This window comes from Lactuca saligna, chromosome 4, assembly GCF_052625555.1.
Source record: "Lactuca saligna cultivar CGN05327 chromosome 4, ASM5262555v1, whole genome shotgun sequence".
Taxonomy (NCBI): domain Eukaryota; kingdom Viridiplantae; phylum Streptophyta; class Magnoliopsida; order Asterales; family Asteraceae; genus Lactuca; species Lactuca saligna.
The window spans coordinates 36,882,816-36,888,884 of record NC_136420.1 but is presented as its reverse complement, the minus strand read 5'-3'; the positions used below and the strand labels follow the sequence as shown (position 1 = coordinate 36,888,884).

General features: G+C 38.5%; 1 non-coding gene across 1 annotated transcript; it reads left to right on the top strand.

Annotated features, from left to right (window-relative positions):
- Positions 1-588: 588 nt before the first annotated feature.
- Positions 589-695, top strand: LOC145044626 (small nucleolar RNA R71). The gene has a single exon (XR_013681574.1). It is a non-coding gene; the product is annotated as a small nucleolar RNA R71 (small nucleolar RNA).
- Positions 696-6,069: the final 5,374 nt, after the last annotated feature.

Here is a 6,069-nt window from a genome sequence, read left to right as displayed (position 1 = left end):
TGGTTGCTTCTTTTGATCGGGAAATTTAGGTGGTAACCTTTCGTGAACTAGTGTGGTTAATTGCTCGAGTTTAGTCTCAATATTTTTCACGGAACCTTGTTGGTTTCTTATTGTAACATAGTTGCATCATGTCATTTTTCAGAAGCCTCCATGAACCAATAAGCAATTAGTCTAAATTCACCTTGTTCTTGGGTTGTGGTTGTTCTTTTTGGTACAAGCCTCATCTGGTTTGCTTATATTTTCTTCTATTTGTTTCTTGTACTCTTCATAGGACAACCATTCTTTCTTTAGCTTTCTCCAATATTCATCATATCGATCTCCACTAGAGTAGCAAACATGCACTTTCTTATTCTTGTTTTCATCTAAATGGCAATCCTTATTCAAATGTGTCTCATTGTAATTTTCACAACCTACATGTATTGTATTGATGGATTGGTCCATCTTTGTGATTCTTTGATTCGTGTTACTCAACATTGCTCCTTAATTTTATCAAGATTCTGCTATGTTAATGGTCCTTGAGAATCAAGGATTATCCTTGTCATTACGTTCACCCCATCGTAGAAGATCGAGACTTCTTGTTGCTCGTTTAGATCATTTTAGGGATAATTCCTTAGTAACCCCTTATACATCTCCCATGCTTAATATAAAGTTTCCCCTGCTTGCTACTCGAAATTGGATATGGCTTTCTTGAGTTTAGAAACCTTTGATGGTGGGCAATATTGTTGGAGAAATTCTGCATGCATTTGCGCCCAAGTGGTGATTATATCAGTTAGGAGTGCCTTCAACCAATCTTTTTCTACTCCTTTAAAGGTAACTGGAAGCATTCTTAACAAGACTGTTTCTCGTGGTACATTCAAAATATTGAAATAATCGGCAATGTCATTGACTTCATCGAGGTTCTTGTATGCATCTTCATGATTTTTTCCGGAGAATGGAATATCATTTAGCTCGGAAAGGATGTGTCCCTTTAGCTCGAAGGTGGCGGTAGAGAGAATTGCATGTTGTAAAAGCCCTGGACTGGTGTCCTCATGTATTCTCTTCTTGTATGCCTCCATAGTCATGCCAGTAATGTCAGTCATGTTGTTTTTGATCTCGCTTTCGGGTTCACTATTTTTGTCTGTTTTTGTTTTGGGATCGTAACTAGCTTCCTTTTTGGTGGGAGTCTTTTCAAAACTTTTAAATGTGCTTTTGTTTTGCAGCTTGTTACTTGATCCTCCTAGATACTAAAAGTAAATTAGCTACTCATTACTAAAAGTAAACGCACAAGTTCATAAGAAATTAGGTTCTCATTACTAAAACTAAACACACAAGTTCATAAGAAACTGACATGATTAAATAATGCAAAACTAATGTAATGATTTAATTTTCAAATTCTCGATCTTCAAACAATCTCTCCTTCCAAAGGATTTTTTGCAGGTTTCCATCCTCCTAACTCGGGTATCTCTTCTGAATATCACCTCTCCAACCTTCTAACTCGAATGAGCAAAGTCATATATATAGTTTTCGAAAATCCATCCTCACATCGTGAGAATTAGAATCTCACATTGTGATCTCAGTGTAATCTGTGTCTAGCAAGGAAATTGGCTTCCTATAGCATTCGATTCTAGGTATTTTCTCTTTGGTCCTTGAAGTTTAAAACATTTTCAAAAATGGTCCTCACATACATTGGGCGTATATTTTGGTACGCTTAGTGTACATGCGCACCTTGAATAGGGAAGCTTAGCCATGTACGTTGGACATATGCATTATATGCAAAGCATAGGCGGCCAAAGACTAAACCCTAATTTTTAGGGTATGATCTCTATTTAAACATAATTATGGTCTTTGGACACTCATCCTTATCATCCTCCACTGCTATTCACGTGCCATTAAGCCCTAGTTTACCCTTTTGAGTGATTCTTGAGCTTGGAAGTCACTTTTGTGGCATTTTGATATGTATTAAAGAAGAAGAACTTAGAGATTAAGCATTTATTGAGGTTGAGCTTCTAGATCCAGAGTCTACATCAACTTAGGAAGCTTTTGAAGGTAAAAAGTTATTACATTAATAATTCTTTTGGTTGTTAGAGTTTAGGGCTTGTTTATGAGTTCATTTTGGTCCCATGGGTTCTTTTGTGAGTTTGGGCAACTCCAGAAGTTAGAAGTGTTAGATATCAGTCACTTTGATGTTTTAGATGCATAAAAATGTCATCTTGGTGGTTTATATGAGCCTATGCATGAATTTAAGTCCTTAATGTGAGCCTTGTTGGACAAAAATGGATGTTAGGTTCCATTAATACATGTTGAGGCAGAAAGTTTCCACCTGTATTTCTTAGAACCCCATAACGGTCGAGATATAAAAGTTGATCGAGTGGTTGTAAGGCATAAGCACCAAATGTGTTAAGGTGGTAAGTAGCTCAGTACATTGAGCATACTAAGTAGTGCGTCGTGCGTACTAGCAAACGAACGATTACGTCGAGAGTATAAAAAGTATGTCGAGCATATGCTTCTCAGTGGGCTTTTGGACTTTGCTAGGATTTGGACTTTTGGGACTAAGTTAGTTTGGGTTTTGGCCTGTTTACGGTGGTTAAGCCTCGAAATTCTATTATTGAGCCTAAAGATGTATGAGTTGGACCTTTTATGCCTTGGGGCCTATTGTTGTATTTTGGGCCAAGGTTGGTTAGGCCCATTATTGGAAAGGTGAATGGGCCTTTATCTTAGGATTTTGGACTTGGGGATTAGGCCCATGATTATGGTTTTTAACATATCTCTGGTTAGGGTAATTTGTGTATGTTTGGTGTGGGATCTTCCGGTTCGGTAGCCGAGCATTTAGTTATTTATCGGCAGACTAAGGTGAGTTTTCTCACTTTGGCCCTCGGTAGGAAATTGTGTGTAAGACTATGGTTTGGCCCATAACACTCTCTTATTTATGTTTGGTATGTGGTACTTTAGGGAAAGTCACAAAGCATTTTCTTATAGTTTGTATTTGTGATTTGAGGTACTTCCAGTACTAAGGAAAAAGGGCCCGGCTTGATGGCGCAACATTCAATCCTCACTATTTTCCACATTTTTGATATAGTACTCTGATGTTTAACAATATTTTTATGTGATGGTTTTTGGAACAATGTGATGGTTTTAACTCTTGTTTTTTTTAAGTGAAAAATTTTATCTTGGTTTTTGAGTTGTTACACTTCCATGTGTCTATCTTCTACAATATTACTCCTCACGTCATGATAATAGATGACTCATGACGTGACTTTGGTTTTTACTAAAATCTTTTTCTTTTAAGCTCCACTAAACTCTATTTTTAGTTCCAGTCCTTCCAAGCTCCAATATTTGTCACTTCTATTCCTTATTCTTCAAGAGTGTCTTATTTGGCTGCAAAATGTAAATTAATTCAATAAGTATCACATATCTTTGAAATTAACCAAAATATTACTTAAAATGTATTAAAATATTGCCTAAATACATGTATAAATATGGAAATATCACATAAAATCGAAATTGTGTTTTAGATCGAGGGAAGAACAATACTGAAGCTTAAAGAAGATACTTCTTTTCGTCCAATTCAACTATTTCTTTTTTATTTCATCTTTGCACTTTCTTTTTTGACCCCAATTATTAGGATTTTTCCCTGGAATACGATCAGAGATGCGATTTAGTTACTTTAATATAGTTGCATTACTAAATCTTCTAAGGCGCGGTTTGATCTCAGGTTGTCCATCAAACAATAGTCTCTCCCTTCCAGCTATGGTTCGTGTTCAAGAATCATTTGTGACCAACATAAGACACCTTTTTGGTCACATAAATGGAAGATGTGTCTTCATGAAAAGTAACCATGACCACTCCATCCAGACAGCATGCTACGTGTTGGGAAATCATTGATAGTACATAACAACATCGCGCGCATATTGAATACAGTGTTGGTTGATGCATCTCTCATTTGGACTTTGTAACATTCTGTTTATTAAATAAATAGATAATATTAATAAATGAATAGTAGGCCTAAATGCGGAGTAATTTAGCAAGGCATTGGTTTGTGGGGGTTAAAAAGTCATAATTGAGAGTTTGGGGTTAAAATGTAATTTTTGGATTAATTTGTAAAGAATTTTGATGGTTGAGGGCTGTTTAGTAAATTATGGGTTTAATTTGAAAGGATTTTTGAAGAAAAGGGATGCTTGGTAATTATTAGGACTTATTATGAAAGGAATTATGGAAGCAAGGGCTAAAAGGTAAATTTTGGATTTAAATTGAAAATGAGTCTGGTGAGGAGGGATTGAACTTGTAAAAGTGCTTAAACGTTTTAAAGAGAAGCATGGGTTAAACATGGTATCCCTTCCCCGTTCATTCCTTGATGGGAACCCTAAACCTAGATCATATACTCCATCCGCCACTACCATGGGAGTCCTCCCTCAACTGCTACTTGCATCACCAAATCCGTCAGCCGCATGCTACCTCGCCGATAAGTGCCGCCACAAAAACTCTTGCTTCCGGAGACATCGTGGGCAACCGAAGAAGCGCTGAGGATGGTGGAAAATGCTAGGTTCATCGTTGCATGGGGCGCGATTTTCCGAGAAGCTCCTGGTAACACCATCTACCACTCATCTTTCTCCTCTCCCTTCGTTTCTTTCGATGATTTGACGTCGAGTATGTCAGCTGTGGCTACCGCCGCCCATTGGTTGCCATTTTTGGTATTCGAGTGACATCATCCGCTTGGGAGGTAGTTGGACATTATGTGTTTGAGTATATATACGTTGTTATTGTTTTCTTAGGGTTGTTTGCGTAATATCTAGTCAAAAAACCAAGGAAGGCCCGTCATCACCACCGTAAGGTGGTGGCTGCCACTGTTTATTGTCGCCTGCTGCCACATGGGTGGTTGTGAATGTATCAATTGGTGCGTGTGACTGTGTTTCCTCCTTGTTGAGATGTTAATTGGGTGTTTTAGGCCAGAGAAAAACCATGGAAAACCCCCCACCACCACGGTGATTCGCCGTCGACCACCATTGCCCAAGGTGGTAGTGGGTGGTGCCCGACATAGTGAAACCTTAGTCGGCCCAAAAGCTTAATTTTGGACTTAGATGGCTTGTGATTGGGTGGAATACCCTAATTAGGGTTTATAAAACCCTAATTTTGGTAATGTTAGTTTGGGAGTTGTCGGGACCCGCGTTTGGACTGTTAGACTGGAATTTTGAATTATGTCCGACTACATTGTATGAATGGCCTAGTGGAGTGGTGGACTTAATGGATTAAGTCCTTAATGGGGTAAGTAAGAACACTTAACCCTAATCATTATTTTATGTGAAAACCCTAATTTTGGTTGGGCCTTGAGTTCGGCCTTTCTTTTGGGCTTTGGCGATTGGACTATTAATGCGCCATCTAAGAACAACTATATGGACTAGAATATTTAGATTGGGCTTTAGGATAAGGCCCATTGGAAAGCCTTGGGACCAATTTGGAAAATTAGGTCATAGATGGGCCATAATTAGGCCTTGATGATTATTAGATATTGGACCATCAGAATGCCAAGTGTTTAGACTAGAAAAAATGGTTGTGCCTTAAGGTAAGACCATGCAGAGGTTTAGGCCCAATTTGAAAAATTAGGCCACATGTTGGGCCTTGGTTGATTATTTTACTTTTGGGCCTTTAGACTATGAGTTGGGCCTTGGTTTTGGACCAAACTATGTTAGGGATAAATGGTCCTTTTACCCCAAGTGTGTATTTATGGTTATGCATTTAAACCTAAATTGTTAATTGGGTTTGTTTTGACGATTGACAGTTTGGGGTCTTGTCAGCCAACAGCTAGATACTTATCTGCGGGACTTCAACAGTGCGAGGTGAGTTTCCCCCTGGTTTGAATAGGTCGAAGGCACCAATGCCGACCTGTGTAGTTTGTATGTTCTTGATAGGAACACGGAGTGTGGGCAGGGCCCGTATCTCATTATAACCTAAGTATAGATATCATTTAGATTGTTGGATTGTTATACTTGTTGTCTGTGTGATACCTGTATGTGTTATTAGGAATGTGAGTGTGGGTGAGGCCTGTATCTCATCATTAGTTGGGTGTCGGCAGGGCCCACATCTCATAGAGTGTGG